Source organism: Piliocolobus tephrosceles, chromosome 13, assembly GCF_002776525.5.
Source record: "Piliocolobus tephrosceles isolate RC106 chromosome 13, ASM277652v3, whole genome shotgun sequence".
Lineage (NCBI taxonomy): Eukaryota > Metazoa > Chordata > Mammalia > Primates > Cercopithecidae > Piliocolobus > Piliocolobus tephrosceles.
In genome coordinates, this window is record NC_045446.1 from 59,747,539 (window position 1) to 59,775,191 (window position 27,653).

At 42.2% G+C, this 27,653-nt stretch overlaps 1 pseudogene across 1 annotated transcript in view; it reads left to right on the forward strand.

Annotated features, from left to right (window-relative positions):
- Window positions 1-24,076, forward strand: part of LOC111529795 — a 99,583-nt pseudogene extending 75,507 nt beyond the window's left edge. Inside the window, exon 2 of the transcript XR_003307137.2 lies at window positions 23,385-24,076. The product of XR_003307137.2 is annotated as a galactose-1-phosphate uridylyltransferase pseudogene (transcript). The remainder of the gene's footprint in view (window positions 1-23,384) is intronic.
- The last annotated feature ends 3,577 nt before the right edge of the window (window positions 24,077-27,653 follow it).

Below are 27,653 nucleotides of genomic sequence, written 5' to 3' on the forward strand. Positions count from 1 at the left end.
AAGTTTGTCTCAAATCTTCTTGCACGTTTTTAATGGAGGATATTTCCTGTAAAAATATAGGCCTCAATGCGATCCAAGAGAGCCCTTCTCAGGTTCCTCAAAGACAGTGTTAATCGACTGCTCCATGAAACGTAAGTGTACCTCTGTGAGATGAATTCACACATCACAAAGAAGTTCCTAAGCAAATTTATTTCTAGTTTTTGTCTGAGGATATTTCCTTTGTCACCGTAAGCCTCATAGCGTACAGAAGTATCCAATTGCAGATTTCAAGAAAACTGTGTTAGCAAACTGATCTGTGAAGAGAAAAGTGTAACACTGTGAGTTGCATTCACACATCATAATGCAGTTTCCCAGAACGCTTCTTTCCAGTTTTTATCTGAGGATATTTCCTTTTTCACCATAGCCCGCAATGGGCTCCCAAATATCATTTTGCAGATTCCACGAAAACACTGTTAGCAAACTGCTACAAGAAAGGAAAGGTGAATCTCTGTGAGATAAATTCACACATCACAAAACAATTTCTCAGAAAGCTTCTTTCTAGTTTTTATCTGAGGATATTTCCATTTTCACCATGGGCCTCAATGCGCTCCCAGATATCACTTTGCAGATTCCATGACAACAGTGTTAGCAAACTGCTTCTTGAAGACAAAGTTGGAACTCGGGGAGAGGAATTCACATACACAAAGAAGTTTCAGAGAAAGCTACTTTCTACTTTTTATTTGAGGATATTTCCTTTGTCTCTGTCAGCTTCATTGCGCTAAGAACCATCCCAATGCAGTTTGCAACAAAAGAGTCTTAGCAAAAGGATCAATGAAAAGGAAAGTGTAACTCTGTGAGTTTTATTCACAGGGCACATTGCAGATTCTCAGAAAGCTTTCTCCCTGTTTTTATCTGAGGATATTTCCTTTTTCACCATAACCCTCACTGGGCTCCCAAATACCACTTTGCAAATTCCATGAGAACAGTCTTAGCGAACGGCTTCATGAGGAGAAAGATGTAACTCTGTGAGATGAATTCACAGATCACATTGAAGTTTCTCAGAAAGCTTCTTTCTCATTTTAAACGGAGGATATTTCCTTTGGCTCTATAGTCTTCAAAGGGATCCGAAATATCAGTTCTCAGATTCCACAAAAACAGGGCTAGCCAACGGCTCCATGAAATACAAGAGTAACTCAGTGAGTTGAATTCACACATCACAGAGCAGTTTCTCAGAAAGCTTCTTTCTTGGCTGAGCTGAGGTTATTTGTGGTCTCGGAGCACCACCATGTGTCTTATTGCAGTTTCTGCGAAAACACTGTTAGCAAGCTTCAGAATGAAAACAATCGTCTAACACTGTGAGCTGAATTCACCCACTACATAGAAGTTTCTGAGAAGGCTTCTCTGCAGATTTGTCTGAAGATATTTCATTATTCACTAAGGCATTCAACGATATCCAAGACATCACTTCTGAGCTTCCACAAAGTCAGTGCTAGCAGTCTCCTCCATGAAAGTGTGCTGTAACAATTTGAAATGAATTGACACATCACAAAGCAGTTTCTCAGAAAGCTTCATTCCGTTTTTTCTCTGTGGATATTTCCTTTTTCACCATAGCCCTCAATGAGCTCCCAGATATCACTTTGCAGAATCCACGAAAACTGTTTTAGCACACTGGTACAAGGGAAGTTGAATCTCTGAGTGATGAATTCACATATCAGTAGGCAATTTCCAAAAAGCTTCTTTCTAGTGTTTACCTGAGGATATTTCCGTTTTCACCATGGGCCTCAATGCGCTCCCAAATATCACTTTGCAGATTATATGACAACAGTGTTAGCAAACAGCTTCGTGAAGACAAAGTTGTAACTCGGTGAGATGAATTCACATGTCACAAAGAAGTTTCTCAGAAAGCTACTTTCTAGTTTTTATTTGAGTATATCTCCTTTCTCACCGTCAGCTTCATTGCGCTAAGAAATACCCCAACGCAGATTTCAAGACAAGAATCTTAGCAAACGGATCAACGAAAAGGAAGGTGTAACTCTGTGAGCTGCATCCACATGTCACAATGCAGTTTCCCAGAACGCTTCTTTCCAGTTTTTATGTGAGGATATTTCCCTTTTCACCATAGCCCTCAATGAGCTCCCAAATATCACTAGGCAGAATCCATGACAACAGGGTTAGAAAACTCTTACAAAAAGGGAAAAGTGAATCTCTGTGTTATGAATTCACACATCAAAAAGCAACTTCTGAGAAAGCTTCTTTCTATTTATTATCTGAGGATATTTCCGTTTTCACCATAGGCCTCAATGCGCTACCAAATATCACATTGTAGATTCCACGAAAACACTGTTATCAACCTGCTTCATGAAGACTAAGTTGTTAGTCTGTGAGATGAATTCACATATCACAAAGAAGTTTGTCTCAAAGCTTCTTTCAGGTTTTTAATGGAGGATATTTCCTGTAACAGTGTAGGCCTCATTGCGATCCAAGGCAGCCCTTCTCAGGTTCCTCAAAGACAGCATTAATCGACTGCTCCATGAAACGTAAGTGTATCTCTGTGAGATGAATTCACACATCACAAAGAAGTTTCTAAGAAAGCTTCTTTCTAGTTTTTGCTGAGGACATTTCCTTTGTCACCATAAGCCTCATTGCACTCAGAAGTATCCAATTGCAGATTTCAAGAAAACTGTGTTAACAAACTGATCTCTGAAGAGAAAAGTGTTAACACTTTGGGTTGAATTCATACATCATAATGCAGTTTCTCAGAACACTTCTTTCCAGTTTTTATCTGAGGATATTTCCTTTTTCACCATAGCCCTCAATGAGCTCCCAAATATCACTTTGCAGATTCCACGAAAACACTGTTAGCAAACTGCTGCAAGAAGGGAAAGGTGAATCTCTGTGAGATGAATTCACACATCACAAAGCAATTTCTCAGAAAGCTTCTTTCTAGTTTTTATCTGAAGATATTTCCGTTGTCACCATGGGCCTCAATACACTCCCAGATATCACTTTGCAGATTCCACGACAACAGTGTTAGCAAACTGTTTCATGAAGAGAAAGTTGTAACCCAGTGAGAAAAATTTACATACACAAAGATGTTCCTAAGAAAGCTACTTCTAGTTTTTATTTCAGAATATTTCCTTTGTCTCTGTCAGCTTCACTGCGCTAGGAAATATCCCAATGCAGATTTCAAGAAAAGAGTGTTAGCAAACGGATCAATAAAAAAGCAAGTGTAACCCTGTGAGTTGTATTCACAGGTCACAATGCAGTTTCTCAGAACACTTCCTTCCAGTTTTTATCCGAGGATATTTCCTTTTTCACCATAACCCTCACTGGGCTCCCAAATACCACTTTGCAAATTCCACGAGAACAGCCTTAGCGAATGGCTACATGAGGAGAAAGCTGTAACTGTATGAGATGAATTACACATCACACTGAAGTTTCTCTGAAAGCTTCTTTCTCATTTTTAACGGAGGATATTTCCTTTGGCCCTATAGTCTTCAAAGGGATCGGAAATATCAATTCTCAGATTCCACAAAAACAGGGCTAGCCAATGGCTCCACAAAATACAGGAGTAACTCAGTGAATAGAATTCGCACATCACAGAGAAGTTTCTCAGAAAGCTGCTTTCTTGTTTGAGCTGAGGTTATTTGTGGTCTCAGAGTGCCACTGTGTATCTTATTGCAGTTTCTGTGAAAACACAGTTAGCAAGCTTCTGAATGAAAACAATCATCTAACACTGTGAGCTGAATTTACCCACAACAAAGAAGTTTCTGAGAATGCTTCTCTGTAGATTTGTCTGAAGATATTTCATTATTCACCATGGGATTCAACCATATCCAAGACATCACTTCTGAGCTTCCACAAAGTCAGTGCTAGCAGACTCCTACAGGAAAGAGTGGTGTAACACTTTGAAATGAATTCAGGCATTACAAAGCAATTTCTTGGAGGATATTTCCTTTCTTACCGTAGCCCTCAATGTGCTCCCTCTATGAGACGATTACACACATCACAAAGCAGTTGCTCAGAAAGTTTCTCTTCAGGTTTCATTGGAAGACGTTGCCTAGCTCACCACAAGCCACCGGGCGTCACTAAATGTCCTTTCACAGATTCTTCAAAGACAGAGTTTCGAAACTGGGCAATATAGAGTAAGCATTAACTCTCTGAAGTGAATGCACATATCAGAGAGCAGATTCTTGCAACCCTTCTTCCTTGATTTTATTTCAGTATATTTCACTATTCACCATAGTCCTCAAGACGCTCTGAAATATCAGTTATTTGGTTTCACAGTAACAGTGTTGAAATGCTGCCTTGTGAGAAAAGGGGTATAAGTCCCTGAGTGGAATGTAAACATCATAAAGTAGTTTCTCAGAAAGATTCTATCCAGTTTTTATGTGAACATATCTCCTCTTTTGCCCGTAGGCCTGAATGTGCTCCCGAATGTCCCTTCACGGATCCGTGCATGAAGGAGTTTCCAAACTGTGTAATATAAGAAAATGTTTCAACTATGCGAGATGAATAAATATATCTAACACAAAGCGGTTTCACAAAAATCTTCTTTCCAGTTTTTGTCCTAGGACATTTCCTTTTTCACCATAGCCATCGTTATACTCCTGAATGACTCTTGGTAGCTTTTTCTCCAAAAGGGATTCTGGAATCCTCTAGGGGAAGAAAGGTATATGTCTGTGAGTGGAATTCACACATCACAATGCAGCTTCTCAGAAAACTTCTCTCCAGTTTCTATCTGAAGACGTTTCCTTTCTGACCATAAGCCTCAAAGCGCTCCTGAATATCCCTTCACAGACTAAACTAAAACAGTGTTGTGATACTGCTCAATGAAAAGAGAAGCTTAACTGTGTGAGCGAAATTCACGTGACACAGAGTATTTTCACATAAAACTCCTTCTGGTTTCTCTCTTAGGTTATTAATTTTTTAGGATATTCTAAAGAGCGTTTCCAAATGTCCTTTCACAGATTCCACAGACACAGTGATTTCAAACTGCTCAATCCAAAGAATGATTTAACTCTGTGAGATGAATACAAATATCACAAAAGAGTTGGGCAGAAAGCTTCTTTCCAATTTTCGATGGAAGACATTTCTTTGCTCAACAGAGGCTTCCGGTTGCCACTAACTAACCCTTCACAGAACCCTCAAAGACCGACTTTCCACCTGGGAAATGTAGAGTATGCTTAAACCCTGTGAAAAGAATGGACATGTCAGAGAGTAGTTTCTTCATGTGCTTCCTTCCATTTTTTATTGGATGACATTTCACACTTTGCCATAGTTTTCAATGTGCTCCGAATATCACTCTTTTGGTTTTATAGGAACGGTGTTCAAACTGTGCCTTATGAGAAGAAAGTTAAAACATTCTGATTGGAATGCACAAATCACCAAGCAGTTTTTCAGAAAGCTTGTCTCCAGTTTTTATCTGACTATATTTCCTATTTCACCATGGGCAAGAATGTGATCCCAAATATCCCTTTGGGGATCCATCCACGATGGAGATTCCAAGCTGCATAATATAAAGAAAGGTTCATCTATGTGAGATGAATAAACAAAGAAAAAAGCAGATTCACAGAAAGATTCTTTCCTGTTTTTATCTGAAGATAATCCTTTTTCACTATAGTCCTGAACGTGCGCCCGAATGTCCTTTCGTGGATTCCTCTATGACAGTTTCCAACCTGTGTAAGGTAAAGAAAACTTTATCTATGTGAGATGATTATACATATCACAGAGTAGTTTCCTAGAAAGGATCTTTCCACTTTTTGTCTGAGGCTATTTTCCTTTTCACCATCGGCATCAACATGCTCCCTAATATCACCTGGTACCGGTTTTTCCAAAAGTGTTTCCCCGACACTGTACGAGAAGAGAAGTATAACACATTGAATGGAATGCGCATGTCACAAAGCAGTTACTCGGAGAGCTTCTCCCCAGTTTCGGTTTGAACATATATTCTTTTTCACCGTAAGCCTCATAGTGCTCCCGAATATCCAATCACACCCTAAACATACACAGGGTTATAAAACTGCCTCAGGAAAAAAGAGGCTTCTCTGAGCGAGAGGAATTAAGACGACACAGAGCAGTTACACAGAAAGCTCCTTTCTGGATTTTACTTGAGGATATTTCTTTCTCCGTATTCTAAGGATAGTTCCCAAATGTCCTTGCTCAGATTCCACAAAAACAGTGATTTCAAGCTGCTCAATCCGAAGAATGGTTTACATCTATGAGACGAATACAAACTTCGCAAAGCAGTTACTCAGAAAGATTCTCTGCAGGTTTCATCAGAAGACGTTTCCTTGCTCACCACAAGCCTCCGCGAGTCACTAAATATCCCTTCACAGATTCTTCAAAGACAGAATTTCGAAAGTGGGCATCATAGAGTAAGCGTTAACTTAGCATACTCATTAACATGGAGTAAGCATAACTCTGTGAATTGAATGCACATATCAGAGAGCAGATTCTTGTAACGATTCTTCCTCGATTTTATTTCAGTGTATTTCACTATTCGCCATAGTAGTCAATGTGCTCTGAAATATCACTTTTTCAGTTTCACAGGAACAGTGACCAACACTGCCTTGTGAGAAAAGATGTATTATTCCCTGAATGGAATGCATACATCTCAAAGTAGTTTGTAAGAAAGCTTCTATCCAGTTTTTATCTGTAGATATCTCCTCTTTCACTGCAGGCCTGAATGTGTTCTCAAATGTCCATTCGCAGATCCGCGTGTGATGGAGTTTCCAAACTGTGTAATATAAGAAAAGTTTTTACTATGAGAGATGAATAAATATATCTAACACAAAGCAGTTTCACAGAAATCTTCTTTACAGTTTTGTCTGAGGATATTTCCTTTTTCGGCATAGCCGTCCCTATACTTCCAAACGTCTCTTGGTAGATTTTTCAACAAAAAGGATTCCGAAATCCTGTAGGAGAAGAAAATTATGTATCTGTGAGTGGAATGCACACGTCACAAAGCAGCTCCTCAGAAAAGTTCTCTGCAGTTTCTATCTGAAGACTTTTGCTTTCTCACCATGAGTCTCAAAGCGCTAATGAATATCCCTTCTCAGAGTAAATAAAAACAGTGTTATGATACTACTCAATGAAAAGAGACGCTTAAATGTTTGAGTGGAATTCACGTGACACAGAGCAGTTTCACAGAAAGCTTCCTTCTGGTTTCTCTCTGAGGTTACTTCTTTTTCAGGATATTCTAAAGAGCATTTCCAAATGTCCTTTCTTAGAATCCACAGAAACAGTGATTTCAAACTGCGCAATCCAAAGAATGATTTAACTCTATGAGATGAATACAAACATCACAAAGTGTTGTGCAGAAAACTTCTCTCCAATTTTCGATGGAAGGCATTTCCTTGCTCGACACAGGCCTCCGAATGCCCCTTACTATCCCTTCACAGAACCCTCAAAGACCGACATTCAAACTGGGAAAAGTAGAGTAAGCTTTAACCCTGTTAAAAGAATGAATATGCCAGAGAGCAGTTTCTTCGAGTGCTTCTTTCTCTTTTTTATTGGAGGACATTTCACTTTTTTCCATAGTCTTCAATGTGCTCCCACTACCACTCTTTTGGTTTCACAGGAACAGTGTTCAAACTGCCTTATGAGAAAAAAGTTATAACGCCCTGAGTGGAATTCACACATCACCAAGCAGTTTTTCAGAAAACTTCTCTCCAGTTTTTATCTGTATATATTTCCTATTTCACCATAGGCAAAAATGTGATCCCAAATATTCCTTCGCAGACCCAACCAAGAGGAAGTTTCCAAGCTGCGTAACGTAAAGAAAGCTTCATCTATGTGAGATGAATAAACATAGCAAAAAGCAGATTCACAGAAAGCTTCTTTTCAGTTTTTATCTGAAGATAATTCCTTTTTCAACATAGTCCTGAATGTGCTCCCGAGTGTCCCTTCGTGGATGCGTCCATGACAGTTTCCAAGCTGCATAATGTAAAGAAAGCTTTATCTATGTGAGATGATTACACATATCACTGAGTAGTTTCCTAATATGTTTCTTTCCAATTTTTGTCTGAGGCTATTTCTCTTTTCACCATCTGCATCAACATGCTCCCGAATATCACCAGGTACCTATTTCTCCAAAATGTTTCGCTGACACCATATAAGAAGAGAGGTATAAAACTGTAAGTGGAATGTACACATCACAAAGCAGTTCCTCGGAAAGCTTCTCCCTGGTTTCTGTCTGAACATATTTTCTTTTTCATGGTAAGCCTCATAGTGCTCCCGAATATGGAATCACACCCTAAAATACACAGGGTTAGAAAACTGCTCAATGAAAAAAGAGGTTTAACTGAACAAGAGGAATTAAGACAACACAGAGCAGTTACACAGAAAGCTTCCTTCTGGATTTTACCTGAGTATATTTCTTTCTCCATATTCTAAGGATTGTTGGAAATGTCCGTGCTCACATTCCACAAAAACAGAGATATAAAGCTACTCAATCCAAAGAACGATTTAACTATATGAGACGAATAACACATCGCAAAGCAGTTGCTCAGAAAGTTTCTCTGCAGTTTTCATCGAAAGACGTTTCCTTGCTCACCACAAGCCTCCAGGCGTCACTAAATATCCCTTCACAAATTCTTCAAAGACAGAATTTTGAAATTGGGCATCATAGGGTAAGGGTTAACTTAGCACACCCATTAACATAGAGTAAGCATTACTATGTGAACTGAATGCACATATCAGAGAGTAGATTCTTGGAACGCATCTTCCTCAATGTTATTTCAGTATATTTCACTATTTGCCATATTCCTCAATGCGCTCTGAAATATCAGGTTTTGGTTTCACAGGAACACTGTTCAAACGCTGCCTTGTGAGAAAAGAGGTACAACTCCCTGACACACGTGACACAGAGCAGTCTCACAGAAAGCTTCCTGCTGGTTTCTCTCTGAGGTTATTTCTTTTTCAGGGTATGAACTATGCGAGATGAATAGATATATTTAACACGAAGCAGTTACGCAAAAATCTTCTGTCCAGTTTTGTCTGAGGATATTTCCTTTTTCACCATCGGCATCCCCGTATTCCCGAATTACTCTTGGTAGCTTTCTCTCCAAATGGGATTCCGGAATCCTCTAGGAGAAGAATTGTATATTTCTGTGAGTGGAATGCACACGTCACAAAGAACGTTCTCAGAAAGCTTCTCTCCAGTTTCTATCTGAAGATGTTTCCTTTCTCACCATAACCCTCAAATGGCTCCAGAATATCCCTTCGCAGTCTAAACAAAAACAGTGCTATGATACTGTTCGGTGAAAAGAGAAGTTTAACTGTGTGAGCAGAATTCACGTGACAGATAGCAGGTTCACAGAAAACTTCCTTCTGGTTTCTCTCTGAGGTTATTTCTTTTTCAGTGTATTCTAAATAGCGACTCCAAATTTCCTTTCTCAGAATCCACAGAAACAGTGATTTCAAACTGCTCAATCCAAAGAGTGATTTAACTCTTTGCGATGAACACAAACATCACAAAAGAGTTGCACAGATAACTTCTCTCTAATTTTCGATGGGAGACATTTCCTTGCTCAACACAGGCCTCTGGTTGCCACTTGCTGTCCCTCAGAGGCCGACTTTCAAACTGACAAATGAACAGTAAGCTGTAACCTTGTGAAAAGAATGGGCATATCAGAGAGCAGTTCCTTCGAGTGCTTCTTTCTGTTTTTTTACTGGACGACATTTCACTTTTTGCCATAGTCTTCAATGTGCTCTGAATATCACTCTTTTGGTTTACAGGAACAGTGTTCAAACTGTGCCTCATGAGAAGAACATTAAAACTCCCTAAGTGGAATGCACACATCACCAACCAGTTTCTCAGAAAGCTTCACTATCTGACTCTATTTCCTATGTGACCATAGGCCCGAATGTGATCCCAAATATCCCTTCGTGGATCCATTCACGAGGGATTTTCCAAGCTGTGAAATGTAAAGAAAACCTCATCAATTTGAGAAGAATGAAAATAGAAAAAAAGCAGATTCACAGAAAGCTTATTTCCAGTTTTTATCTGAAGATATTTCCTTTTTCACCATAGTCTTGAGTGTGCTCATGAAAGTCCATTCGTGGATCCGTCCACGACAGATTTCAAGCTGAGTAATGTAAGGAAACCTTTATCTCTGTGAGATGATTACACATATCACAGAGTAGGTTCCTAGAAAGCTTCTTTCCAGGTTTTGTTGGAGGCTATTTCCTTTTTCATCATTGACATCAACATGCTCCCGAATATCACTTGGTACCTGTTTCTCCAAAAGGGTTTCCCCGACACTGTATGAGAAGAGAAGTATAACACTGTGAGTGGAATGCACAGGTCACAAAGCAGTACTTCAAATGCTTCTCTCCTGTTTTGGTCTGAACATATTGCCTTTTTCACCATAAGCGTCAAAGTGTGCCCGAATGTCCCATCACACACTAAACATACACAGGGTTATAAAACTACTCAACTTAAGTGTTTGGATAAACGGAGGCAAGATGGCACACTTCTGGGTTCTTCATCACCAACTTTTCCCTCACGCGCGAAAATTCTGCTGGTGCCCAGGAAGGAGCAGACCAAGATTTACCTGGTTCCACCTACGGATCGCCCCCTACATGCCCGTGTCCCGCCTATTGCCCACCCACTCCTAGAAAAGCCGCTCCCAGTGAGCATCTCGCGTAGACTTCCCAGTCGCTCACTCTTGTTGGGACTGCATTAGGAACTCTGTCCGAGAGCTCCACGGGGCGACTCTCTTGGCCTCCTTTGCTGGAGGCCAACAGACCTCTCCCTACCCACCTTCTTCCCTGAAGCTAGGTGACCAAAATTAAATGCAGTTTTGCTCCTATGCTTGCCTATTCGCTGGTTCTTTTGTGCTCGCTCTGTTGGTCTTAGAAAAACAAATCAGTTGGTGCCAAACCCGGCAGGAGACCCCTCCTCAGGGCCCCCAGGGTCCGGGGAGCCTCCTCCTCCTCCTTCCACACCACGGACGGACCAGTACCTGAGACCCGCTTCCCTCACTCTCATGGCCTCTCTTGTGTAAGTGCCATTGTCTAGCTTTACCTCCCTCGGCCAAAAATCCTGCTCAGGTCCGAGGCCCACTTTTGAGACACCAAGTGGCTCGGGAGACCCGTACAGGATGGAGACGTCCACCTGAAGGTAATCTCCACCTTGGCTCCAAGAGCCTCCAGTCTGTCTCTGCTGGTTCCAAAGGATGTTTTGAAGCCAGGCAGAGATTCACTTCCATTTTCATTGTGTCCATTGTGAAAGTAAAGAGGAAACAAATGGGAAACCCCCAGTCCAAATTTCCAAAGAGCACCCCCTAAGGGTGCCTCCTAGCCAATTAACCACCTTATAGCTCGAACAAGACCTAAGGAGGAAGCGGTGAATTTTCCTTTCCACTGTGGCGTGGCCCTGATACAAACTAGACAATCAGTCTCAGTGGCCACCAGAGGGCACCCTAGGCCGAAATGTTCTGACTGACCTCAGCAATTTCTGCCAGTGGCTAGGCAAGTGGTCCGAAATTACTTACATACAAGGCTTTTGGGCCTAACACTCTCGTCCCGACCTGTGTAACCAGTGCTCTTTGGCCCAAGGTATGCTAGCCAACGATGCCGGCTCACAGGAAGCCATAAAAGAGGAGTCTTCATTCCTTTCTGTTCAGCCGGAGGACCTAGGGTTTCCCTCACTTCCGCCCTACACTTCTCCTCCTCCCTCCATCCAGACTCCTCCTTCCTCTTCCTTATCTACTAGTAATCCACTCGGTCCTGTGCCTGCTTCGGGGCCCCCAACTGGCGATCTTCAGTCTCCTGTCTCTGCTCACACCCACTCTAAGTGCCCTGCTGATGCCCTCACTCCTGCCCCACACCCTTCTACAGTGTTAGCACCTTTGCGAGAGGTAGCTGGGGTGGAGGGGGTAGTCAGAGTACATGTCCCTTTTTCACTGGCCGATATTTCCAAAATTGAGAAGCATTTAGGTGATATCTCAGCTAATCCTACCATATACATAAAGGAATTTAGATACCTTTGTCAGGCCTATGACTTAACTTGGCATGACCTCCAGGTTATCCTAACCTCCACCCTGAACCCTGAGGAGCAAGAGCGCATCCTAGCGGCCACCAGGCAGGACGCCAACCAACTACATTTAACTGATGCTGCCATCCCACTAGGGGAGCAAGCAGTCCCCTCGGCAGACCCAGACTGGAACTACCAAGCAGGCCAGCCTGGGCGCCATAGACAAGACATAATGGTCCAGTGTTTGTTGGCTGGTATGCAAGCAGCCTCAAACAAAACTGTAAATATTAACAAATTAAAAGAAATTGTTCAAAATCCAGAAGAAAATCCAGCCACATTCTTAAATAGGCTGACTGAGGTTCAAACGCAATATACTCAGTATGATCCGGCCTCCCCTACAGGGGCCACCATTTTGACGTCTTATTTCATTTCTCAATCAGCTCCTGACATTCGTAAAAAACTTCAAAAGCTAGAGGATGGTCCTCAGGCACCAATACAAGACCTGGTTAAATTAGCCTTTAAGGTCTATAACTCCTGAGAGGAGACGGCTGAAGCACAGAGACAGGCTCACCTTACACAGAAAGCACAGCTCCTAGCAGTGGCTTTACAGCCCAGTCGTAACCCCAGGCCAAAAAGCACACACCCCGCAGACTCCAAGGCTACAAAAGGACCCTGCTCTAAGTGCGGCAAGGCAGGACACTATGCCAACAGGTGTCCGCAAGGTCCCCGAGCCCCAACGCAGCCTTGCCATAAGTGCAAGGCATCAGGACATTGGGCCAGTGAATGTCCTAACCATCGTCCACCAGCAACCCCCTGCCCTACTTGCCAACAGGGAGGACACTGGAATTCTGATTGCCCCACCCTGAGAACAGGTGTGACGTCTACACGTGACCCTCTTTCCCAGGATCCTGGGAGCTCCTTCCAGCTCCTACAGCTGGACAATGACAACTGAAGATGCTGAGACTCGGGGACCCCCATCACCCTCGCCGAGCTGTGGGTAACTCTCCTGGTAGCGGGTAAGGCAATTAATTTTTTAGTGGGACTACCTATTGGGTTTTGCCGTCCTTCTCTGGACCTAGCCTTCCATCCAATATCTCTGTAGTAGGAGTAGACGGAAAGCCATCCACTCCATGAAAAACTCCACTCCTTAATGGCTGCCTGGCCAATAACTACTTTGCGCACTCGTTCCTCATTATACCCCCATGCCCTACCCCCTTACTAGGCTGAGACATCCTGAGCACCTTAAAGGCCTCCATATACATTCCCACCAACCAATCCACTCCCCTTCTACCCCCTCACGACCTGTTGCTCATGCTTTGTGCAGGCACACACGCTCCTGCTATGTCACTGTCACCCCTCATCTTCCCTATTTCTGTACACCCTCAAGTGTGGGATACTTCCACCCCGGTCATAGCGGCCCACCACCCACCAGTTCTTGTCAAGCTCAAAGATCACACTTCTTTCCCAAACAGCCCCCAATTCTCTCTCTCTCTGACACATCTACAATGTTTAAAGCCAATTATCACGTGACTACTTAGCCAACATATTCTTGTCCGCACACATTCCCCCTGTAACACTCCAATACTTCCAGTTAAGAAGGCAGACCGAACGTATAGGTTAGTACAGGATCTTCGACTAGTCAATGAGGCTATCCATCCAACGCACCCTGTAGTTCCCAACCCTTCCACCCTTCTGTCCCATATCTCCACCAATTCTACTTATTTTACTGTGCTAGACCTTAAGGGTGCTTCCTTTACCATACCCCTACACACAGACTGCCAGTTCCTTTTTGCTTTCACATGGGAGGACCCAGACACACATATCTCCACTCAAGTGACATGGACAGTCCTCCCACAAGGGTTCCGGGACAGCCCCCATTTCTTTGGTCAGGCCTTAGCAAAAGACCTTGCCTCCTGCCCTCTCACTAATAGCAAAGTTCTGCAGTATGTAGATAATCTCCTAATCTGTAGCCCTACCAAACAAGACTCTCTTCTAGACACTGCAACTCTCCTCAACCATTTAGGCTCATTAGGTTATAGAGTATCTAAACGCAAGGCCCAAATTTCTTGCCAAACGGTCATACACTTAGGAATTGAAATCACCCCAACAACCCGGTCACTAACTACCGACCGCATGGCCCTAATACGTAACCTTCTTCCCCCTCAAAATGCAAAAGAAATTCAATCCTTCCTAGGTCTAATAGGCTTCTTCAGACATTGGATCCCCAATTTTGGAATCTTAGCCAAACCTTTATAGGCTGCAGTTAAAGAAACCCCACATGGGCCTTTGTCCAACCCCAAGTTAATCTTGACTCATTTCACCCGCTTAAAAGCTTGCCTTCTCTCACAAACCCCTCTCTCACTGCCTGATTTCCAGCGTCCCTTCCAACTCTTTACAGATGAAAGGCAGAAAGTGGCAGTTGGTCTTTTAGCCCAGCCTGTCGGCAGCACCCACCGCCCTGTGGCCTATCTATCCAAACAACTAGACCCAACTGTACAAGGCTGGCAACCCTGTCTGCGTGCGTTAGCAGCGGCAGCCTGCCTGACCCAGGAAGCAAAAAAGCTCATTAGAGGCAGTAACCTAACAGTCCTCTCCACACACCGTCTTCAGGATCTCATCTCTCATAAAAGTATTAGCAACTTAACTCCATCCCGGCTCCAACTTCTCCATCTCTTATTCATAGAAGACCCCACTGTTACCTTAGAAGTCTGCTCCTCTCTAAATCCAGACACTTTACTGCCAGACCCTCTTAAACCACCCCATACTAAACATTCTTGTGCTGAGGTCCTGGAGGCTCAACCCCCCAGCCACCTACACTTGCATGACTGATACCTTCAGAATGCACAACTAACCCTATTTGTGGATGGCGGCTCCTTTATCAACCCTCAAGGAAACAGACAGGCAGGATATGCACTAGTTACCTTCTCTGCAGTTTTAGAGGCAAACCCCCTACCACAAGGGAGCACATCACAGCAGGCAGAACTCACTGCACTAACCAAGGCACTCCTACTATCAAAATGAAAAACAGTACCACAGCCAAACTCCTAGGACACACGCCTTGGATTCATATTTCCCAGCTAAAAAGGGCCCCCACCGAGAACAATCAGTGAACATCAGTTCAACTTTCCCCCACTCGCCTCAAACTTACAAAACTTCCTTGACTATCTCATGCGCCCTGACCCCTGGCGCTTAGCTCGCTTTCTCACCATCCTCCACATAAACCTATCAGACTTTCAATACATAACCCCAGACCCATATCTACCTCCAGACAATAGTCCAGAGCACTGGTTCTCCTGTCTCGTAACCTTCATCGAACATCTTCAGTGGCAAGGGACACTCTGCAACTACACAGAAAATGAAGTCTCATTTTATACTTCTATTGCTGTCTCAATCATACACTCAGACCTTTGCTATTCTGCCTCCTGTATGGCAATTTTTTTTTCATCACTGAAACTTGGTCACAAGACAGCCGAACACACTCAGTAGTACATAGTTCTGCCACTTGTCTTCCTTAAGGCTGACAAACTTCTCTGTGGACAATAGAGACCCCTTCTCATGGCTCACACTTATCCGCCAAGGGCTAAACTTAACCTACACTGTAAATAGAACCAATCTCTCCCATTGCTTCCTCTGTGAGGCTTTAGAAGGCCCCCCTAGTGGCAGCCCCCTTCCCCTGGCCTTCAACACAACTGGTCAAACATCCCACAATTTACTCACACTCCAAGCGCCACTATACCAAAATCCAAATAGCCCAATCCTTCCTTTTTGTTCTTCAATCCCAAATTCATCCTGTGGTAATCATTCTCAAGTGCCCAATGGAGGCCAAACAGCCCCCATTGGAGGCTATTTCTGGTGCAAGGGGTCTCTTTCTAAAACCTTTAACCAAACTGTCACAACTCAATCTCAATCTCTCTGTGTCCCACTATCCTTAGTGCCCAGCCTCATCTTGTATAGCAAGGTTGAACTAGTCGAACTGACACTGCAGCTACACCCTCCTGGCAATTGCTGACAAAAACGGGCTGTTTTCCTCCCTCTAGTTATTGGAATCAGCTGAAAGCCTGGCCTCCCTGCAGCGCCGAACTACCTCAATAGCCCAAGTAGCTCCCCAAAACAGGTGAGACCTAGACTTCTTACAGCTGAAAAAGAAGCCACTTGTCTCTTCCTTGGAGAAGAGTGCTGCTATAATGTTAGCGAGTTAGGCCTAGTAGACACTAACATTCAAACCCACAATAAAATAAAAATCTGAAATACAGAACCTTAATACCTCAACCTTGCAGGGAGCTGCCTTCCGGGTTTTGCCCATATTCCAACAAATGCTCCCATTCCTCATTCCTATACTAATACTGTGCCTTATTTTATTCTTCATCCGTAAGTCCAAATACCAACCATAGGCCCCGACCTTAACGACGCCCCTTAACTGCAGGAAGTATCCAGACAGACCACGGCGCCCCTTATCACTATTATCAATAAGAGGTTGGAGTGTTTGGATAAACAGAGGCAAGATGGTGCACTTCCGGGTTCTTCATCAACAACTTATCCCGCACTCATGAAAACGCAGCCAGTGCCCAGGAAGGTGCAGACCAACCGGGCATGCGCCAGGTGGCGTCAATCTGAAGAGGCCAAGATTTACCTGGTCACACCTATGGAATGCCCCCGACGTGCCCGTGCCCTGCGTACTGCCCTCCCAATCCTAGAAAAGCTGCTCCCGGTGAGTGTCTCGCGCAGCCTTCCCAGCCCCCTACTCCTCTCGGGACTGCATTAGGAACTCCGTTCGAGATCTCTACGGGGCAACACTCTTGGCCTCCTTTGCCAGAGGCCGACAGACCTCTCCCTACCCATCTTCTTCCCCGAAGCTAGGTGACCAAAAAAGATTTGCAGATTTGCTCCTACCCTTGCCTACTCCCTGGTTCTTTTCTGCTCGCTCTGGTGGTCTTAGGAAAACAAATCAGTAAGGAGAGGTTTAACTATGCGAGAGAAATTAAGATGACAAAGAGTAGTTTCACAGAAAGCTTCCTTCTGGATTTTACCTGAGAATATTTCCTTCTCCATGTTATAAGGATCGTTCCCAAATGTTCTTCCACAGATTCCACAAAAACAGTGATTTCAATTTGCTCATTCTAAAGAACGCTTTAAATCTATGAGACGAATAAACACATCGCAAAGCAGTTGCTCAGAAAGTTACTCTGCAGGTTTCATTGGAAGATGTTTCCTTGCTCACCACAGCCTCCGGGTGTCACTAAATATCCCTTCACAGATTCTTCAAAGACAGAATTTCGAAACTGGGCAACATAGAGTAAGCATAAATTCTGTGAAGTGAATGCACATATCAGAGAGCAGATTCTTGGAACGCTTCTTTCTCGATTTTATTTCAGTATATTTCACTATTTGCCATAGTCCTCAATGCGCTCCGAAATACCACTTTTTCGGTTACACAAGAACTGTGTTTAAACACTGCCTTGTGAGAAAAGAGGTATAAATCCCTGAGCGAAATGAATACATCACAAGTAGTTTCTCAGAAAGCTTCTATCCGGTTTTTATCTGAAAATATCTCCTCTTTCACTGTAGGCCTGAATGTGCTCCCAAACGTCCCTTCGCGGATTCTTGCATGACAGAGTTTCCAAACTGTGTAATTTAAGAAAGGTTTGAACTATGCGAGATGAATAGATATATCTAACATGAAGCAGTTTCACAGAAATCTTCTCACCAGTTTTGTCTGAGGATATTTTCTTTTTCACCATAGCAGTCCCTGTACTCCAGAATGTCTTTTGGTAGCTTTTTCTCCACAAGGGACTCTGGAATCCTCTAGGAGAAGAAAGTATATTTCTGTGAGAGGGATGCACACGTCACAAAGCAGTTCCTTGGAAAGCTTCTCTCCACTTACGGTCTGAACATGTTTCCTTTTTCACCATAAGCCTCAAAGTGCTACCGAATGTCCCATCACATGCTAAACATACACAGGATTATAAAACTACTCAACGTAAGGAGAGGCGTGACTAAGCAAGAGGAATTAAGATGACACAGAGTAGTTTCACAGAAAGCTTCCTTCTGAATTTTACCTGAGGATATTTCTTTCTCCATGTTCTAAGGATTGTTCCCAAATGTCCTTCCTCAGATTCCAGAAAAACAGTGATTTCAATCTGCTCGATCCAAAGAACTGTTTAAATCTATGCAACAAATACACACATCGCAAAGCCGTTGCTCAGAAAGTTACTCACAGGTCTCATCGGAAGATGTTTCCTTGCTCACCACAAGCCTCCGGGCTTCACTAAATATCCCTTCTCAGATACTTCAAAGACAGAATTTCGAAATTGGGCAACATAGAATAAGCATAAATTCTGTGAAGTGAATGCACATATCAGAGAGCAGATTCTTAGAACCCTTCCTCCTCGATTTTATTTCAGTATATTTCACTATTCGCCATAGTCCTCAGTGTGCTCCAAAATATCACTTTTTCGGTTTCACAGGAACAGTGTTCAAACCCTGCCTTGTGAGAAAAGAGGTATAACTTTCTGAATGGAATGCATACATCAAAAATCAGTTTCTCAGAAAGCTTTTTCGAGTTTTTATCTGATGATATCTCCTCCTTCACTGAAGGATAGAATGTGCTCCCGAATGTCCCTTTGCAGATCCGTGCATGACGGAGTTTCCAAACTGCTTAATATACGAAAGGTTTTAACTATGCAAGATGAATAGATATATTTAACAAGAAACAGTTTCACAGAAATCTCCTTTCTACTTTTTGTCTGAGGATATTTCCTTTTTCACCATAGCCATCCCTATACTCGTGATTGTGTCTAGGCAGCTTTTTCACCAAAAGGGATCCCAGCATCCTCCAGGAGAAGAAAGGTATATTTCTGTGAGTGGAATGCACACGTCACAAACAGCTCCTCAGAAAGCTTCTCTCCAGTTTCTATCTGAAGATGTTTCCTTTCTCACCATAATCCTCAAATTGCTCCTGAATATCCCTTCGCAGTCTAAACAAGAACAGTTATATTATACTGTTCAATGAAAAGAGAAGCGTCACTGTGTGAGTGGAATTCACGGGACAGAGAGTAGGTTCACAGAAAGATTCCTTCTGGTTTCTTTCTGAGGTTTTGTCTTTTTCAGAATATTCTAAAGAGTCTCCAAATGTCCTTTCTCAGATTCCACAGAAACAGTGATTTCAAACTGCTTAATCCAACGAATGATTTAACTCTTCGAAATGAATACAAACATCACAAAAGAGTTGCACAGAAAGCTTCTCTCCAATTTTCGATGGGAGACATTTCCTTGCTCGACACAGGCCTCCGATTGCCCCTTACTGTCCCTTCGCAGAACCCTCAGAGGCCAACTTTCAAACTGGGAAATATAGAGTAAGTTTTAACCCTGTGAAAAGAATGGGCATGTCAGAGAGCAGTTTCTTTGAGTGTTTCTTTCTGTTTTTTTATTGGATGACATTTCACTTTTTGCCATAGTCTTCAATGTGCTCCGAATATCACTCTTTTGGTTATCAGAAACAATGTTGAAACTGTGCCTTATGAGGAGAACATTAAAACTCCCTGAGTGGAATGTACACATCACCAAGCAGCTTCTCAGAAAGCTTCTCTCCAGTTTTTATATGAATATATTTCCTATTTGACCATAGGCCCAAATGTGATCCCAAATATCCCTTCGTGGATCCATCCACGAGGGAGTTTCCAAGCTGCGTAATGTAAAGAAAGCTTCATCTATGTGGGAAGAATGAACATAGAAAAAAGCAGATTCACAGAAAGCTTCGTTCCAGTTTTTATCTGAAGATATTTCCTTTTTCACCATAGTTGGGAGTGTGCTCCGGAATGTCCCTTCGTGGATCCTTCCATGAGAGTTTTCAAGCTGTGTAATGCAAGGAAACTTTTATCTCTCTGTGATGACTACACATATCTCAGAGTAGTTTCCTGGAAAGCTTCTTTCCAGGTTTCCTCCTAGGCTATTTCTCTTTTCTTCATCGGCATAAACATGCTCCCGAATATCACTTGGTACCGGTTTCTTCAAAAGGGTTTCCCCAACGCTGTATGAGAAGATAGTTATAACACTGTGAGTGGAATGCACACGTCACAATGCAGTTCCTCGGAAAACTTCTCTCCAGTTTCGGTCTGAACATATTTCCTTTTTCACTGTAAGCCTCAAAATGCTCCCGAAAGTCCCATCACATGCTAAACATACACAGGGTTATAAAACTGCACAAAGTAAGGAGAGGCTTAACAAAGTGAGCGGAATTAACATGACACAGAGTAGCTTCACAGAAAGCTTACTTCTGGATTTTACCTGAGGATATTTCTTTCTCCATGTTCTAAGGATTGTTCCCAAATGTCCTTCCTCAGATTCCAGAAAAACAGTGATTTCAATCTGCTCAATCCATAGAATGGCTTAAATGTAGAATACAAATGCACACATCACAAAGCAGTTGCTCAGAATGTTACACTACAGGTTTCATCGAAAGATGTTCTTGCTCACCACAAGCCTCCGGGCGTCACTAATTATCCCTTCACAGATTCTTCAAAGACAGAATTTCGAAACTGGGCAACATAGAGTAAGCATAAATTCTGTGAATTGAATGCACATATCAGAGAACAGATTCTTGGAACGCTTCTTTCCCGGTTTTATTTCAGTATATTTCACTATTCGTCATAGTCCTCACTGCACTCCAAATTATCACTTTTTCGGTTTCACAGGAACAGTGTTCAAACCCTGACTTGTGAGAAAAGGAGTATAACTATCTGAGCGGAATGCATACCTCACAAAGTAATTTCTCAGAAAGCTTCTTTCCAGTTTTTAACTAATGATATTCCCTCTTTCACCGAAAGCCTGAATGTGCTCCCAAATGTCCCTACACGGATTCGTGCATGACAGAGTTTCCAAACTGCGTAAGACAACTTTGAACTCTGCGAGATGAATAGATATATCTAACATGAAACAGTTTCAGAGAAGTCTTCTTTCTACGTTTACCTGAGGTTATTTCCTTTTTCACAATCTCCATCCCTATACTCCCGAATGTCTTCTGGTAGCTTTTTCTCCAAAAGGGATTCCGAATCCTCTAGGAGAAGAAAGGTGTATTTCTGTGAGCGGAATGCACACATCACAAAGCAGCTCCTCAGAAAGCTTCTCTCCAGTTTCTATCTGAAACCTTTTCTTTTCTCACCATAAACCTCAAATCACTCCTGAATATCCCTTCACAGTCTAAACAAAAACAGAGTTATGATACTGTTCACTGAAAAGGGAAGCTTACCTATGTGAGCGCAATTCACGTGACACTGAGCAGTTTCACAGAAAGCTTCCTTCTGGATTCTTTCTGAGGTTATTTCTTTTTCAGGATTTTCTAAAAAGCGTCTCCAAATGTCCTTTCTCAGATTCCACAGAAACAGTGATTTCAAACTGCTCAATCCAACGAATGATTTAACTCTTTGGCATGAATACAAACATCACAAAAGAGTTGCACAGAAAGCTTCTCTCCAATTTTCGATGGGAGACATTTCCTTGCTCAACACAGGCCTGCAGTTGCCACTTATTATCCCTTCTAAGAACCCTCAGAGGCCAACTTTCAAACTGGGAAATGTAGAGTAAGCTTTAACTCTTTGAAAAGAATGGGCATGTCAGACAGCAGTTTCTTCATGTGCTTCTTTCTGTTTTTTATTGGACAGCATTTCACTTTTTGCCAGAGTCTACAATGTGCTCTGAATATAACTCTTTTGATTTTACAGGAACAGTGTTCAAACTGTGCCTTATGAGAAGAACATTAAAACTCCCTGAGTGGAATGCACACATCACCAAGCAGTTTCTCAGAATGCTTATTTCCAGTTTTTATCTGTCTGTATTTCCTATTTGACCATAGGTCTGATTGTGACCCCAAATATCCCTTTGTGGATCCATCCCCGAGGGAGTTTCAAAGCTGTGTAATGTAAAAAAAGCTTCATCTATGTGGGAAGAATGAACATAGAAAAAAGCAGATTCACAGAAAGCTTCTTTCCAGTTTTTATCTGAAGATATTTCCTTTTTCACCATAGTCCTGAGTGTGCTCACGAAAGTCCCTTCGTGGATCCGTCCATGACAGTTTTCAAGCTGTGTAATGTAAGGAAACCTTTATCTCTGTGAGAAGATTACACAGATCACAGAGTAATTTCCTAGAAAGCTTCTTTCCAGGTTTTGTCTGAGGCTATTTCTCATTTCATATTCGGCATCAAGATGCTCCAGAATATCACTTGGTACCTGTTTCTCCAAAAGGGTTTCCCCAACACTGTATGAGAAGAGAAGTATAACACTGAGTGGATTGCACGTGTCAGGAATCATTTCCTCAGAAATCTTCTCTCCAGTTTCGGTCTGAACATATTTCCTTATCCACCATAAGCCTCAAAGTGCTCCCGAATGTCCCATCACATGCTAAACATACACAGGGTTATAAAACCACTCAATGTAAGGAGAGACTTAACTAAGCAAGAGGAATTAACATGACACAGAGTAGTTTCACAGAAAGTTTCCTTCTGGATTTTACCTCAGGATAATTCTTTCTCCATGTTCTAAGGATTGTTCCTAAATGTCCTTCCTGAGATTCCACAAAAACAGTGATTTCACTCTGCTCAATCCAAAGAATGGTATAAATCTAGGAGACGAATACACACATTGCAAAGTAGTTGCTCAGAAAGATACTCTGCAGGTTTCATCGGAAGATGTTTCCTTGCTCACCACAAGCCTTCGGGTGTCACTAAATATCCCTTCACAGATTCTTCAAAGACCGAATTTCGAAACTGGGCAACATGGAGTAAGCCTAAATTCTGTGAAGTGAATGCACTTATCAGAGAGTAGATTCTTGGAATGCTTCTGTCTCGATTTTATTTCTGTATATTTCACTATTTGCCATAGTTCTCAGTGTGCTGTGAAATATCAACTTTTCGGTTACTCAGAAAGAATGTTTAAACACTGCCTTGTGAGAAAGAGGTATAACTCCCTCATCGGAATGCATACATCATAACAAGTTTCTCAGAAAGCTTCTACCCAGTTTTTATCTGAAGATATATCCTCTTTCACCATAGGCGTGAATGTGCTCCCGAATGTCCCTTCGCAAATTCGTGCATGACAGAGATTCCAAACTGCGTAATATAAGAAAGGTTTGAGCTATACGAGATGAATAGATAATATCTAAAACTAAGCAGTTTCACAGAAATCTTCTTTACAGTTTAGTCTGCGTATATTTCCTTGTTCATCATAGTCGACTCTATACTCCCGAATGTGTCTTTGTAGCTTTTTCTCCAAAAGGGATTGGGGAATCCTCTAGGAGAAGAAATGTATATTTCTGTGAGTGGAATGCACACGTCAGAAAGCAGTTCTTCAGAAAGCTTCTCTCCAGTTTCTATCTGAAGACGTTTCCTTTCTCAGTGTAACCCTCAAATCGCTCCTGAATATCCCCTCGCAGTCTAAACAGAAACAGTGTTATGATATTGCCCAGCATGAGGAGCAATCTCAGCAGACCTATAAGAGTCAGCATGGAGAGCCCCTGCTAATGGAGTATAGCCGCCAGGAGCTACTCAGGAAGGAATGTCTGGTCCTAACCAGTGAGCACTGGTTAGTACTGGTCCCCTTCTGGGCAACGTGGCCCTACCAGACACTGCTGCTGCCCCATCGGCATGCGCAGCAGCTACCTGAGCTGACCCCTGCTGAGCGTGATGATCTAGCCTCCATCATGAAGAAGCTCTTGACCAAGTACGACAACCTCTTTGAGACGTCCTTTCCCTATTCCATGGGCTGGCATGGGGCTCCCACAGGATCCGAGGCCGGGACCAACTGGGACCACTGGCAGCTGCATGCTCATTACTACCCTCTGCTCCTGCGCTCTGCCACTGTCCAGAAATTCATGGTTGGCTACGAAATGCTTGCTCAGGCTCAGAGGGACCTCACCCCTGAGCAGGCTGCGGAGAGACTAAGGGCACTTCCTGATGTTCATTACAGCCTGGGGCAGAAGGACAGGGAGACAGCAACCATCACCTAACTATGCCGACCACAGGGCCTTGAATCCTTTTTTTTTTTTTTTTTTTTTCAACAGTCTTGCTGAATTAAGCAGAAAGGGCCTTGAATCCTGGCCTGGAATTTGGGCAGATATAGCATTAATAAAACTGTGCATCTCAAACTTTAAAAAAAAAAAAAGAAAATGTTCAATGAAAAGAGAAACTTAACTGTGTGAGTGGAATTCACGTGACACAGAGAAGTTTCACGGAAAGCTTCCTTCTGGTTTCTCTCTGAGGTTATGTCTTTTTCAGGATATTCTAAAGAGCGTCTCCAAATGTCCTTTCTCAGACTCCACAGAAGCAGTGATTTCAAACTGCTCAATCCAAAGAATGATTTAACTATTTGAGATGAACACAAACATCACAAAAGAGTTCTGCAGAAAGCTCTCCAATTTTCGATGAGAGACATTTCCTTGCTCGACAGAGGCCTCTGGTTGCCACTTACTTTCCCCTCACAGAAATCTCAGAGGCCGACTTTCAAACGGGGAAATGTAGAGTAAACTTTAACCCTGTGAAAAGAATGGGCATGTCAGAGAGCAATTTCTTCAAGTGCTTCTTTCTGTTTTTTTTGGAATACATTTCGCTTTTTGCCGTAGTCTTCAATGTGCTCCAAATATCACTCTTTTGGTTTTACAGGAACAGTGTTCAAATTGTGCCTTATGAGAAGAACATTAAAACTCCCTGAGTGGAATGCACACATCACCAAGCAGTTTCTCAGCAAGCTTCTCTCCAGTTTTTATCTGACTATATTTCCTATTTGACCATAGGCCAGAACGTGATCCCAAATATCCCTTTGTGGATCCATCCATGAGGGAGTTTCCAAGCTGTGAAATGTAAAGAAAGCTTCATCTATGTGAGATGAATAATCATAGTGAAAAGCAAGTTCACAGAAAGCTTCTCTCCAATTTTTATCTGACTATATTTGCTATTTCACTGTAGGCCTGAATAAAATCCCAAACATCCCTTCGCCGATCCATCCATGAGGGAATTTTCCAGCTGTGTAATGTAAAGAATTCTTCATCTATGTGAGATGAATAAACATGGCAAAAAGTAGATTCACAGAAAGCTTCTTTCCAGTTTTTATCGGAAGATATATCCTTTTTCACCATAGTCCAGAATGTGCTCCCGAAGGTGCCTTCGTGGATCCGTCCATGAGAGTTTCTAAGCTACATAATGTAAAGAAAGCTTTATCTACGTGACATGATTACACATATCAAAAAGTAGTTTCCTAGAAAGCTTCTTTTTATTTTTTGTCTGAGGCTATTTCCCTTTTCACCATCGGCAAAAACATGCTCACGACTATTACTTGGTACCTGTTTCTCCCAAAGGGTTTCCCCGACGCTGAATGAGAAGAGAGTTATAACTCCATGACTGGAATTCACATGTCACAAAGAAGTTCATCTGAAAGCTTCTCTCCAGTTTCGGTCTGAACATATTTCCTTTTTCACCGATAGCCTCAAAGTGCTCCAGAATATCCAATCAAACGCTAAACATACACAGGGTTAGAAAACTTTTCAATGAAAAGAGAGGCTTAAGTGAGTGAGAGGAATTAAGACGACAAAGAGTAGTTTCACGGAAAGCTTCCTTCTGGATTTTAACTGAGGATACTTCTTTCTCCGTATTTAAGGATCGTTCCCAAATGTCCATTCTCAGATGCCACAAAAACAGTGATTTCAAGCTGATCAATACAAAGAATGGTACACCTTTAGGAGATGAATACACACATCACAAAGCAGTTGCTCAGAAAGTTTCTCTGCAGGATTCAATGGAAGACGTGTCCTTATTCACCACAAGCCGCTGGGCATCACTAAATATCCCTTCACAGATTCTTCATAGAAAGAGTTTCGAAATTTGGCAACATAGAGTAAGCATTAAACATGTAAAGTGAATGCACATATCAGAGAGCAGAAACTTAGAACACTTCTTCCTCAATTTTATTTCAGTACAGTTCACTATTCGCCATAGTTCCCAATGTGCCTTGAACATCACTTTTTCACCTACACGGAAACAGTGTTCTAAAACTGCCTTGTGAGAAAAGACATATAAGTCCCTGAGTGGAATGCATACACCACAAACTAGTTTCTCAGAAAGATTCTATCCAGTTTTTATGTGAAGTTATCTCCTCTTACACCCATATACCGGAATGTGCTCCCGAATGTCCCTTCAAGGAATCGTTCATGACAGAGTTTCTAAACTGCATTAGATAAGAAAAGTTTTAAATATGCGAGAAGAATAAGTATATCTAACACAAAGGAGTTTCACAGAAATCTTCTTTCCAGTTTTTGTCTGAGAATATTTCCTTTTTCTTTTTTTTATTGTTTATTTTTATTTTTTTATTATACTTTAAGTTCTAGGGTACATGTGCATAACGTGCAGGTTTGTTACATATGTATACATGTGCCATGTTTGTGTGCTGCACCCAACAACTCGTCAGCAACCATCAATTCATCATTTATATCAGGTATAAGTCCCCAATGCAATTCCTCCCCGCTCCACCCTCCCCATGATAGGCCCCATTGTGTGATGTTCCCCTTCCCGAGTCCAAGTGATTTCATTGTTCAGTTCCCACCTATGAGTGAGAACATGCGGTGTTTGGTTTTCTCTTCTTGTGATAGTTTGCTAAGAATGATGGTTTCCAGCTGCATCCATGTCCCTACAAAGGACGCAAACTCATCGTTTTTAATGGCTGCATAGTATTCCATGGTGTATATGTGCCACATTTTCTTAATCCAGTCTGTCACTGATGGATATTTGGGTTGATTCCAAGTCTTTGCTATTGTTTCCTTTTTCACAATATCCGTCCCTATACTCCCGAATGTCTGTTGGTAGCGTTTTCTCCAAAAGGAATTCCGAAACCCTCTATGATACGAAAGGTATATTTCTGTGAGTGGAATGCATGTGTCACAGGGCAGCTCCACAGAATGCTTCTCTCCAGTTTCTATCTAAAGATGTTTCCTTTCTCACCGTAACCCTTGAAGTGCTCCAGAATATTGCTTCGCAGACTAGTAGTTTCACAGAAAGCTTCCTTCTGGATTCTCTCTGATATTATTTGTTTTTCAGGGTATTCTAAAGGGCGTTTCCAAATGTTCTTCCTCAGATTCCCAAGAAGCAGTGATTTCAAACTGCTCAATCCAAAGAATGATTTGACTCTCTGAGATGAATGCAAACATCCCAAAACAGTTGCCCAGAAAGCTTCTCTCTAATTTTCAATGGAAGATATTTCCTTGTCTCACTCAGTACTCCAGTAACCACTTACAATCCCTTCGCAGAACACTCAAAGACAGAATTTCAAACTGGGAAATGTAGAGTAAGCTTTAACCCTGTGAAAAGAATGGATAAGTCAGAGAGCAGTTTCCTGGAGTGCCTCTTTCTGTTTTTTTATTGGATAACATTCCACTTTTTGCCATATTCTTCAAAGTGCTACGAATATCATTATTTTGGTTTTACAGGAACAGTGTTCAAACTGTGCCTTCTGAGAAGAAAGTTATAACTCCCTGAGTGGAATGCACACAACACCAAGCAGTTTCACAGAAAGCTTCTCTCCAGTTTTTATGACTGTATTTCCTCTTTCACCATAGGCCTGATGGTGATCTCAAATATCCCTCAGCGGATCCATCCACGAGGGAGCATCCAAGTGGCATAATATAAAGAAAGCTTCATCTATGTGAGATGAATAAACA